The following is a 12,491-nucleotide window of genomic DNA, read 5'->3' on the forward strand; positions in this document are numbered from 1 at the left end:
CTTGTGCATTCTAGATTTTTGAGGGTATATTGTCTGAGACATTCTCTGGGCATCATGGCACACGACAGCAGGCACACTGGTGACCATGAATTCCAGCTGGTTACTGCCTGATATTCTGTGGTTGTCAGGCCTGGTGTCAGCATGTGTCATCTCTGGGCAGCAATTGGAGCCCTAATACATAGGTAGGACCAGTGCTTTTTTTCCTGGGGGTGCTCAAGGGTATTCACTAGAGTAGCTTATTTCCTTCTTCCCCCTACACCCCAATGTTTTCTTGCAGCATGTATCTACACATGGCAGCAATTACCTTTCTGGTGACTTGGCCACCATTTTGCATCTTCTACTGTGCCCCAGATCTAGCATGATTGTAGGACAGGGGGCAACACAAAAAGAGTGATGGGAAGTATTTGGAGAAAATTCTGCAAAGTGGCCTTCTTTTTCTAAGGAGGTGAGAAAAGGAAAAATATCAGAACATTTCTTGGATTATAATATCTTCTATGAAATTTCAGCTCTGCAGAAAACACCTTTTGAAATATACCCCTCAGACATATCCATTTGTTCTACTTATTTCAGTACTTGTTAGCTCTTTCAGCATACTTCCCTGGGCTTCCAAACAATGCAATTATTGTGAGATGAAGTCCGATACTGAAAAGTATCTCTGTCTTCAGCTGCAGTCATTTCTGAATATTCCCCATTAATATGCAATGCAATAACAGATATTGTAGGCAGAAATAAGCTACTACACATGATTACATTTTACATCTCACACCAAAGCCGTAATCATTTCAAGAAAATGAATTACTCATTGAGGAGACAGATCATACACTGAACGAGATATATTACTAGCTGAATTCCATATATCACTTAGTACATCCGATAGATCATAGAAGGAATGGGGGTATATCACCTGCTGAATAAGATATATTACCTCACTGAGCCCAGATCTATCACCTGAATTAGATGCATCACCTTTTGAACCAGAAACATCACCTACTGAATTAGATACATCATCTGCTGAATCTAATACATAAGATAATAAATCAAAGATACCACCCATTGATTCAAGGAAATTGCAATAAATCTGGCCTCTGGGTGCATACAACATGAACACGACCAGTTTCAATAAAATTATGTAATTGGTGTGTGGGTGTATGTGTGGGTACGCGCGCGCGCACACACACACACACACACACACACACACAAATACATGCATTAAGAAAGAGAAAGAGAATCCCATTAACAGAGAGTCAGCAATTTGAACTTTGAATAAAAAAGCACATTTCTTATTATATAAAGTCAGAACTAGTGGCGTGTACAATCCTTGGAACTGATGTGGTGAGGGGTTAGAGTGTAGGGTTGCCATATTTTGAAGAGCAGAAAAGAGGACACAATTCCCAACTTCTACTTTTAACTATGGGTTGCTATGATGAAAAAGAGGACATATGGACATATGGACTAATAGAGTGCAAGGGCTTAAATCCTCACTTGGACATGAAACACCTTGTAGCCAAACCTACTTCACAGGGTTGTTGTGAGGATAAAACATGGAGCAGGAAAAATGAAGCTCCTTGTGAAAAAAAGGTGGAATAGAAATGGAATGAATGAATGATGACTGAATGAATGAATGAATGAATGACTATTTCTGTTTTGGAACTTTTAATATTCAAACAGCATGGCAATGCCCTGGTATAATAAACAAAGTACAGCTGCTCGTGAGTACAAAGAAGTCTTCAATACAAGATCAGTCCAAGTGCAGAGTCAACCTCTGTGATCAACTGTCAGCTGCCAAGATCCCAGGGTTCTCTCTCTCAGCTTTTATGGATTAAAACTGAAAACAAGAAAATAATACCCTGAGTTTTCTCAATCTTTTTGTATATTGTTATTTTGTCCTGCATACAGTGAGACCTCAGGGGACTGGGCATCCATTTCAACCATCACCAGCATTGTGTTTGTGTGTGATTACTATATACAGTGGTACCTTGGGTTACATACACTTCAGATTACATACGCTTCAGGTTACAGACTCCGTTAACCCAGAAATATTGCTTCAAGTTAAGTACGGACCTCCGGAACGAATTAAGTACTTAACCCGAGGTACCACTGTAAATGTTAATTCAGCAAATTAAAAAAAGAGGTTCTGCTTCAGAGTCAGAATGCCATTCCGCCTTTCTGCGAACTCAACCACCATGGGCTTCTTTGGGTCTTCAGAAGCTGGCCACTATTTAAATTTCCTACGCTGCCTCTAGAATGATGCTACTTCAATGGGTTCGAAGATAAAAAAATCGAAATTCCAAATCGAGTTAATAGACTGTAAAGATAAAATTTTATCAAGAATGTATAGTTTATTGCTAGAATGGCATACAAAAGACAAAGAAGTAAAGGAATCAATGATAAAATGGGCAATCGATATTGGACATAACATTGAATTGGATTCGTGGAAAAGATTATGGAAGGAGGGTTCGAGATTTACAGGATGCATGGCTTTAAAGGAAAACTTGCTAAAAATGATGTTATAGATGTCATTTGATGCCAGTAAAATCAGCTAAAATGTATAGGAAAAAAGAAAGAAAATGTTGGAAATGTAAAAAGGCAGATGGGGACTATTTCCATATGTGGTGGACCTGCGATAAGGTAAAAAAAAATTGGGAATCAATTTATAATGAACTCAAAAAAATATTTAGATATACTTTCCCCAAAAGACCGGAAGCGTGTCTATTAGGTTTAATAGGAACAGAAATTAAAATGGGAGATCAAAATTTGTTCATGTATGCTACAGCTGCCGTGAGAACCCTTCTGGCCCAAAGATGGAAAGTACAAGATATACCAGCTATCCAGGAGTGGCAGGTGAAGTTGACAGAATATGCAGAACTTGCCAAACTGTCAGGGAGGATCCGGGACCAGGACGATCAAAGATACCAAAATAACTGGAGTAAATTTATTGAATATTTAAAGAAGAATTGTAAAGACACTAGCAGGTTTGACATAATACCTCCAATGTATAATAGTACTAATATGAGAATGATGTGCACGATGGAAAGGGGTTAAATATACCAGTTGTGGGGAGGGAGGGGGGGTCGTGACTCGGCAGAGTCAAAGGGAATGTATGGTGTTATTACAATTTGTTGGAAAAGAATATGTAAGGAAAACAATAAAAATTAACTTGGAAAAAAAATAGAATGATGCTACTTCAGGCTTCCAGGAAATTGTACAAAATTGAAAATGGTGCACAAGTACCTAGATACAGCCTCTGCTTTCAGGCAGCAGGACAGAAACAGGGTAAGTGCTGGTGAGGCTAGGATTTTAATCAGCACAAGTGGACCTTTCTAGAAAACATGGGTCCAGTCTTTTTCCTGCAGATCGTGGGTGCTGGTGATGACCCTTCAGATGCCTCTCACTTTTAGCTTTTGCATTTTGCCTGGAGGGAAAATAGGAACATGATAAATAAACCTGTGACATTTCCAAATTCCAAATCCTGCCAGTGCAAGTTCCAAGTTTCAATATAGTGGTTACATTTTCCATCATGACCAAAGCAGCTTCCAGAGAAATCTCCACTTGTACATTGGAAACACAGAGAAGATTTTTCCCCTTGGTTGAAAGAAAGAAAATGGTAGAGTCCCTGCTTCCGCACAGTAGAGACCGGTGCGTGCAAAACAGCATTACAGACTTTTTGGGTGCTTTCCTAATATCCTAAGCATGTATTATGGAGCGTGGTCCCATATGTGCTTGGAACTTGAGGGTTGCTGTTTCATCTTTCCTGATGACCCTGTATGATGGAGGAAGGTGACCTGGATGGGGGTATAATCTTCAAAGCACAGTCTTTTCTGTGACTTTGAAAAACTTAGCTCATTTTTTGGCTCAGTGACCTTGAAGAAAACACATTTACACTTTTTAGATACAGCCTGGTAAGAAACACATTGTGTGAATTCTTGCCTTTTGTTTCCTTAATGGAAAACAAATGTGGCCTTCTTGTTTTTCTCTCCACTGAAAGCATGTGAAGGGTACAGATCAAACAATTGCATCAGTCCCACGAAATGAGAGCCAGAGCAGGTAGACAATATGAGTCCTACCAAAAAAACCCAACAGCCTGGATTTACATGCGTGATGGGCTAACTGAGAAAGAGACAATGCTGTTTGCAGATCAGGGCTGCAGTCACAAAGTGACATTCAGAAGCCCTCCCCCATCCCCACCCCACCCCCTGGGATAGTCAGGCTCCATTCTCTGAATTTTCCGTTTTCATTTTAAAAAGTAAGTACCTTGGCCATTTATGTGTGGAGACAGAGATATAAGGAAAATAGTGTTGGGGGTACTCAGTGACTCACTAATCACTAAACTTGCTCCTGCTTTTCAAACTTCTGAAAAGGAAGGGAGATAACTGGCAAGGATAAGCATACACACTTACTTTTATCAGAATAGTATCTGTTTTGGGGTCTCCCCACCATCTGTGTTAATGTGCTGTGGGATGTGATCTTCTCTCCCTTTGCACTGCCTCAATGCACATTTGCCTTTTCCTTCTGTGCACACATATACTCTGTTGTGTTGAGTCACAATTCATGACATTTGGAAGCCTACAGTGAGTGGGAGAAAATCCACAGAGATGGGAATTTGACAGTGCTAATACAGAAAACAAGAAAACATGTTAAGCAATTGGAGAGCTTTCATTTTGTGCTGAAGTAACTGATTCCTACTTTATACCAGGTCCAGGGAATAATCCATTGGGTAGCCATCACTCCCCTCAAATATTTCTTGCTACCCCACATCTTCCTATGCCTTTTGTCACAGTACATTAAGAACTTCATAGCATATATTATATTTTTAGAACATCACAATTATTTCAGAATTTGAATGACATTTCTGAGTATGAAGCCAGCCTAAGAAGAAAGTCAAGGCATTTTGAGGATTACAAGGAAGAAAAGAACACACACCAACAAACCACACAAATGGTATGTGCTTTACCAGACATTTGTTGAGTAAATACCTTTCTTTTCTCTTTATCTTCATTCTTTATTTGAGTACTGATTCAGAACTGTAAAAGTTATCATTAGACTTGACAAATTGGCTTAAAGAGCTGTACATTGCATGACCAGGCGGCGACAGCCCCAGCCCCCAGGGATCATAAGGAAGGACTAAAGACTCTGACAGCGTTATATGGAATTAAAATTAGGCCACAACTTTATTAAACTTCCAAAGCCCTTGGCTTAGGCCTTGGGCATGTATCCCTCCCAGCCCCCCATCTGGGGGGAACTGGGGCTCATCAGGGTAAATGGGATATGGGGGTGCTTTGCAAGATGTAAGTGTAGCAGGCAGCCAAGCCCATACCCTGCACACAGGGTCGTTCACTAACAACCTTTCAGTGTATGGCCAGTGACACCCATAAATAACCCCTTTAAGAGGGGGACCCTGGAATCACTGCTGCAGGGGGTCTAAAGGATTCCACCTAAGGCCATAACCGCCAAAGTTGTGACGAATTGCTACGGGGAAGACAAAACCTGCCAATGCAAGAAAATTTATTCCCAGTCCTTCAACAGCAACTAGTCAAAGACCATAGCAGCGCCCACTAAACAGGAAGAAAAAATTAGCCTGCAAACAAGAAACATTAAACAAAGGAAGGGTGAATCTCCAGAGCCGACTGCCTGGCTGTTGTCGGCTCCACCCCCTATTTATAAATGGGGCTGGCCCATCTCCCAGAAGAAGGTTACTGAGGCTGGGTGTGATCCTCCAGAAATTGACAATGAGAGGCAAGCCAGCACACCACATGCAATCCCGCAAAGGGCACCCACAATGTAAAGTTCTGGAGTATATGGTTATTAATGAATTGGTGCTTATCTGTGAACTGCCCTGAGATCTCTGAGTATAGGGCAGGATATGAATTCAGTTGTTAACAACAACAACAACAACAACAACAACAACAACAACAACAACAACAACATATTTCAGTGTGTTTTATGAGGGGGTGTGTGTGTGTGTGTGTGTGTGTGTGGCAACCTGCCTTGGAAGTTTCACCCTGAAAGGAGGGGCAGAAATGCTGACACTACTACTGTTATTAAAATGATTAACCCACTCTTCCTCCAAAGAGCTTGGGACAATTTACAAGCTTGTCCTCCTCTTATCCTCCCAACACCCCTGTGAGCCTAGGCTGGAATAAGAGCTGGTGACTGGCCCATAATTACCCATTCAGCTTTGTTGCTTAGGAGGAATTTGGACATGGCTCTTCAAGCTCATAGCTCAGAGAACATATGTCAAAGAAAGTTACTTTATGTTGAGCCAGAACAATGGTCCATCTGGCTCAGTATTTTCTACACCGACTGGCAGCAGCTGTCTTCTGTTTCTTACAAGAAATCTTTCCCAACCATACCTGCGGATGCCATAATATCACAGTCTGACCAACCACAACCAGCTAAAAAATTGTGCTACTCAAATAACATTTAAGCCACCTGGTTCCCTTAGCTTCCATCCACAGATTCCTGTTTAACCAAGTGGTAGGCTGAACTCTTAATGGTCCCCCCCCCTTTTCTTTCTGCTACTGGCTTGAGAAAAGTGGGCAGTTGGAGTGGACTGTCTGTTCAGTCTATAAGTGGAGGACTGAACATGTGGTAATCCTTTCTACATAATTCCTAATTCTCACACAATGCCATTTTTTCTTCACATTTGTTTATTCAAGCAGTATTAATTATAATAGATAAAACTAAATACAAAAAAGAGAGAGATTTCCACTTGGAAGCATGGCAATTACAGGCATGAATTAGTTTTAAAATATCTAAGTCTGAAAACATTTTACAATGATTGGGTACCCAGCCCAGAGTTCTTAGAACTTCTTGAAGCCATTGGAGAGTTCTGTTGATGTAACAATGGGCAGATTACGACCATTGTATTTTAGTCTGGTTTTATTGTTATCCCTTTCCCTTTCTTCTCAAATATTTCATTTTGAATTCACACTGATCAATGAAAGGGAAAAGGGGCTGGCTTAGAAAATATATATATGCAAACATTAGCCCATTACCCTACCATTTCATATGTGTGCAATCATAGATCAGGGGAGGACTGCAGATCAGTGGTAGGGCAAGTGTTTTGCATGCAGAGGGTCCTAGGTTAATCCACAGCATCTCCAGGTAAGGCAGAGAGAAGAGAACCCTGTCTGGAATCCCAGAGAACTTCTGCCATTGTAGACAATACTGATCTAGATGGACAATCTGACTCAGTACAGTGGTGCCTCGCAAGACGAAATTAATTCGTTTTGCAAGTTTTTTCGTCTTGCGAATTTTTCGTCTTGCGAAGCACAGTCAAGTCGCAACTGCACCTCTTCAAGCGGTTTTAAGAAAAAGGAAACAAACTTGCAAGACGTTTTTGTCTTGCAAAGCAAGCCCATAGGGAAATTCGTCTTGCGAAGCAACTCAAAAAACAAAAAACTCTTTCGTCTTGCGAGTTTTTCGTCTTCAGAGGCATTCGTCTTGCAAGGTACCACTGTATAAGGCTCCTATGTTGGATGGCTTTAAAAGAGGATAAGGCAAATTCATGGCTATCAATGGCAACTGGCTTATAATGCTATATCAGTTCCAAGTTGAATATATGAATAACCCTTTGCCAGAGAGCTTCTTGTTCACATTTCTTCAAACTGAATCTGAAACATGGGACCAAAGAATGTGAAAATTAACACTGCGAACTGGAACTAGCTAAAACTTTTTACTGTCAGACTATTGGCAATTAAATGGAGCTGCCCTGGAAAATGACTCCTAGCAAAACAGTTTACACATTAGTTGAATTGTTTAAAAAGAAAGATGCAAAACATCTGATATGCTCTGTTGAATTTCTTCTTTCAATTTAATTTATTGAGAGCTTCACCTTTCTCAAGGTCAATAAACACTGCCTTAACGGAACTTTTCCTTTGCTTCATCTTCCAAACAAGGATCAAAATAAGATCTTCTGCTTAGCTAGAAGAAAAACAGAAGGCTACCATTTGAATTCACATAATAGGTACATGGGAGCAGTCATATTTTTCCCCAGGAAGGGACTGCATGTTATGACAAACAGCTGCTTTGTGGGTGCTTTTTTACACAGATCATTATTTTTTTTACCATGCAGCCATGTAAGAGATATTAACTTGCCCTACACCCAGACTCAATGCCCTATAAAAGGAACATGTAGAAAGGTTTTATTTATTAAAAGATACCAAGGAAAACTTGTGCAAAGTAAAGGCAGGTAAAACTTATACGGGCAGTGAGCAAATCTCCTGCCTTTAGATAATGGTCAAATCACCCTAAATAAATGTCATCAACCAAGTTGGTGTGACCAGAGGCAAATAGCCATCTTCCCACAAAGGGAAGCCAAAGGTGTATTGCCTGTTGGAGAATTTTGACCAAAATAGAAATGGGACTGGAAGTTTCCAATGTTTGCTCATTCACCCCATGTATGGAACAGAAATCAATCCAGCAAATATGAAGAGTATTTACTCCTGGTGTTGCTTTCATAATTGATTATCCCCCCACCCAATTTGGATTGTCTTTCCTTTGCACTGATATCAACAGAGCAAAATAACATGGCAATGCAATTCATTTATCGTATTTTTCCGTGTATAAGATGTCCCATGTATAAGACGCCTCCTACTTTTGAGGACCCTAGATTTAGAAAATAGGCATATGCACTATTCATGTATAAGGCACCCCCAGATTTCTAACCTTATTTTAAAGTAAAACAAAACACAAAAACTAGTCTTATACATGGAAAATTACGGTAATTAATTATGTAAATTAGGTAACTTACATAATTTACATGAACTACATAATTTCCCCGCAGAGGCCAATGAGATGAAAAACAGAGTTTGGGGCAGAAGAGAAACTGCATTGGAATAGAAACATTCCTACATTAGACAAATGCAAGCTTTAACAGAAAATGATTCCTTTTTTCATCCCTAGTTACCTAACAGGTGTCAGCCACCTCTGCTGTTCAGTGCTCAACTACCAGACCCAAAATGCACCAAACCAAACAGCCCCTCTCTGAGCTGGCTGCCAATAGGAAAAGGATAGTGAAGTGCTCTCTACCCAACTTGCCTCATGATGCTGACCAACCATTTACCTGCCTGCACTACATGCCAAACAAACCAGCCAAATAACAACCCAGACCACCAGAAGCCATGCAGAGCAAGCAAATAAAAGGTACATTAAAAGGTCCCCCGAAGGCCATGTGGTGGAGTCCTTCACCCACTCCTCTTGGGAGTAAGTCATGTAAGCTTTCCCCCTTATTGAGGTGGAGCAAGTACAACTCCAACTGATTGTTGAGAGTAATCTTCTGTAAGTAAAATGTCAAACAAATAATAAGGCGCCCCCAAGACCACTTCATAAGAAAATGATAATCAGTGACTCTACCTGTGCAAGGATCCATGCTGTGCTTATTTATGTTCTGATCCACAAATTGGTCTGAGGGTGTATGCAGAATGGGTAGGTTCATTCCAAAATGCAGAGATTACTTGAGCTCTCCCCATGACCCAACATGAATGTAGAGACCCAAGACTTTATCCTAAGCTTCAGATCTCTTGCGGAACTTTTCCCATTGTTTGTTTGTTTGTTGGGATTTATTTATGGCTCAACATACGAAATACCCAACTGGTTTATGTATTAAGACTTGAAAGCAAGTGCAAAATAAAACAGGGGAAATAAATAGTAAGACATTTTTGGCAGTATGGACATCATGGCTCAGCCATTCACACACACTACAAGAGAAGAACATTTCAGGCAAACATCTAAAGCTCGTGGGCAACCTTTAATTGATCACATGCCCGTGGTGGGCAGAGTCAGAGGCAAAAATGGGCAAAGCAATGAATTCAAAACGGTAAATCCAGCCACAGTTAAGTCAGAGGTTTCTGCACATCTCTTCATCCTCAATCTAGGCAATCAAGAGGCTTTATCACAGTTTAAGGACATGCACCAGTCAGGCAAAAGCACTAAGGAGTGAATGCTGGGGCAGGAGGTCATATACCTTTCAGAAAGGTTGTGGCCTGGGAAGGGTCTCGAGGGCCTTATAGAGAGGCTTGAAAAGCTGCATCTGGCCCCTAGGTCTGAGATCCCCCACACTTAATTTTGAGTTCTATTTCTACCAGCAAGATCTTAAACCCAGCCCTGTAGCACACAGCTAGCCAGTGCAGTTCTAACAAGGGAGCAAAGAACAATGGAGAGAACTAAATATTTTGAATATTTGACACATATCAGATTCAATTTGACCCTGTTTGTGGTGCAGTCTGGAATCTTTATAAGAAAATATACCTGGGAGAAATACATCCAAAATTCAGTTTCTGAACATCACCCTATTTAGGGACGTCAGCACCATCACTATGAACAAGATGAGGCTAAGAATACAGTGTCAATACCATAGAATCCAACACAGAACTGCAGCATGCAAGATGAATTTCATATCAAAGAAATCAATTATTTATGCAGGACTTTTTCAGATCATTTTGTGCTCCTTAGGAAATTGGACCAGAATGCAAAAGAAGAGAGATGTTGAAGTCAAGGAGACTTAATGCTGCTCTACTAGGAATTTCCGACTTCATAGATATATTTTCCACCCCCCTCCTCTTGCTGGCAAGAGCAATTTTGCTTTGAAATAATTCCCCTTCAGCATCTTCCCCTTTCTTTGGGGAGCCTTCAAGGCAGTTCTGAGAGGTCACTCTTCGCATATTCAGTGCTAGTAAGAGGAAAGAAATTGAACAGCAAAATTTACTAATATTGCAAAGAGCATCGCTAAAATGGGAAAGAGGTTATCTAATAATTCATTCATCAGAGACATCTGCAACTTCCAATCTTGCCCAAACAGGGAAATTCCCTCTGCTTATTTGGCCATATAGTTCTGTAAAAATTGATAGCTTGTGTTAAAGAAGTGGGGGGGGGGGGAGAGTGATGGAAAGTGCAGAAAGAGACCTTGAACCAAAGGCATTCAAGAGAAGCAGAACCTCCCAACAGCATATTGTTGTGTGCATTTTTCAGAGTTGGTCTACAGATCAGGTTCTACAGACCTCCTTCTAACCTTGCTTTCCCAGACTCATGGTGCTCATCTACAGTTAAGAAATGGCCAGAAATTACATCTATGGACATACTGAGAAGCTTGTCAAGTGAGCAAGCGGTGGGTGATTTGCCAAATTATCCTGATGCCTTGAAGATGTTGGTATGAAAGCAGAGTGAGCTCTTGCCAGTATTGTGGAGGCTGCATTCAATGACAGCCTGATAACGGCTTGCAGGAAATACTCTTTCATGGTGGTCCTAGTTTGAATTAAAGATTTTAATTCTCTTCTGAAGCCAAGCAAGGCATGTAACAAGCCAAGACTCAAATATATGATGTGTTTTACACACTGCCTTGGCTTTTACTCTATTGATTGCATTGACTAACAGACGGGTTTGTTTTTCCTCTAATAAATTGGTTTGTTAATTAAACATATTGATTTGCTTAAGTTTACCAATCGATGTTGGTATTAAATACATGAGTTTCGATGGCAGCTTAATTAGTGCGTGTATGAAATTCATCGATTCATGATTAGAGTATATTGCTTTGTATGTGCCGTGCAAGCCCTGTTTACCCTGAGCAAAGTCTGCTGTGATTAGTGTTTGTTGGCATTTGGAACAGATGAGGTTGCACATAATGCGCGTTCTGTTCCTTGTATGGGATAATACACAGCCATAATTTGCCCGAGGGAATGTTTTGAATTAAGCACGACAGAATTGTATAAAATAAACATTTACATTATACCATATGTAAATTGCTTCATTGCATGCTACCATTAACATGTTTTTTAAAAGCATATTCATGTATCATTCTTTCGGAGCAGATATCCAAGATCATGAAAGCCAGACGGGTTACCCATCAACATATTTTCATCATCCTTTAAGACTACAGTTAAAATAATGAATAGGATGTGAATAGTTGGCTTCAAAGTACAGAATCAGTCTATTTTCATGAGCTGAATGTTTTTCTATGTGATTATGATTCAGCGACATAGATTGGTGAAGATGGAACTTGCCACATTCTCACCTTGCTTGGCCATTGATTGGCATGTTTGAGGCACTGGATCTTTGTGGTTTTGTATATGACAGGGGTAGGGAACCTTTAGTCCTGGAGTCAAATTTAGCCCTCCAGGCTGGTCTGTGTAACATGCAGGTTTCTCCCCAGGCCACACACCCTCTCCCCAGATTCTGCCGCTCACTGGCCCTGCTCTGTATACCTCTTGTTTGGATTTGCTTTGCTAGAATGTCTTCTTGAATGCTGAATGCTTGTAGTGGTGGCTGGTTCCTACTGAGACTGCTTTTGTGCAAAGAAGGGAGCTCACCAGTAGCTGGAGACAGAGTCAATGAGGGGCAGAGCCAACTGTTTCTAGTTTTGTCCTCATCCTTCTCCCTGCAATGGAGAATGGCAACACTGAGAATGAAGCAGAATACATTGACATGCAGATGGTAAATAAATAAGAAGGCATGCAGGTGGGAGTTGAGGTTGTTCAGGTGGTGCAGTATTTGCCCTA

At 40.6% G+C, this 12,491-nt stretch overlaps 1 long non-coding RNA gene across 2 annotated transcripts; it reads right to left on the minus strand.

Annotated features, from left to right (window-relative positions):
• Positions 1-3,176: 3,176 nt before the first annotated feature.
• Positions 3,177-6,462, minus strand: LOC308578648. Of its 2 annotated transcripts, none has more exons than XR_014004061.1 (3): positions 6,351-6,462; positions 4,398-4,563; positions 3,177-3,412 (listed from the first exon to the last, which is right to left on the minus strand). It is a non-coding gene; the product is annotated as an uncharacterized lncRNA (long non-coding RNA). The 2 variants fall into 2 exon arrangements; XR_014004062.1 differs by lacking the exon at positions 6,351-6,462 and adding an exon at positions 6,166-6,291.
• Between the last annotated feature and the right edge of the window lie 6,029 nt (positions 6,463-12,491).

The sequence above is a fragment of the Podarcis bocagei genome (assembly GCF_964188305.1).
Source record: "Podarcis bocagei genome assembly, chromosome: Z".
Classification (NCBI taxonomy): Eukaryota; Metazoa; Chordata; class Lepidosauria; order Squamata; family Lacertidae; genus Podarcis; species Podarcis bocagei.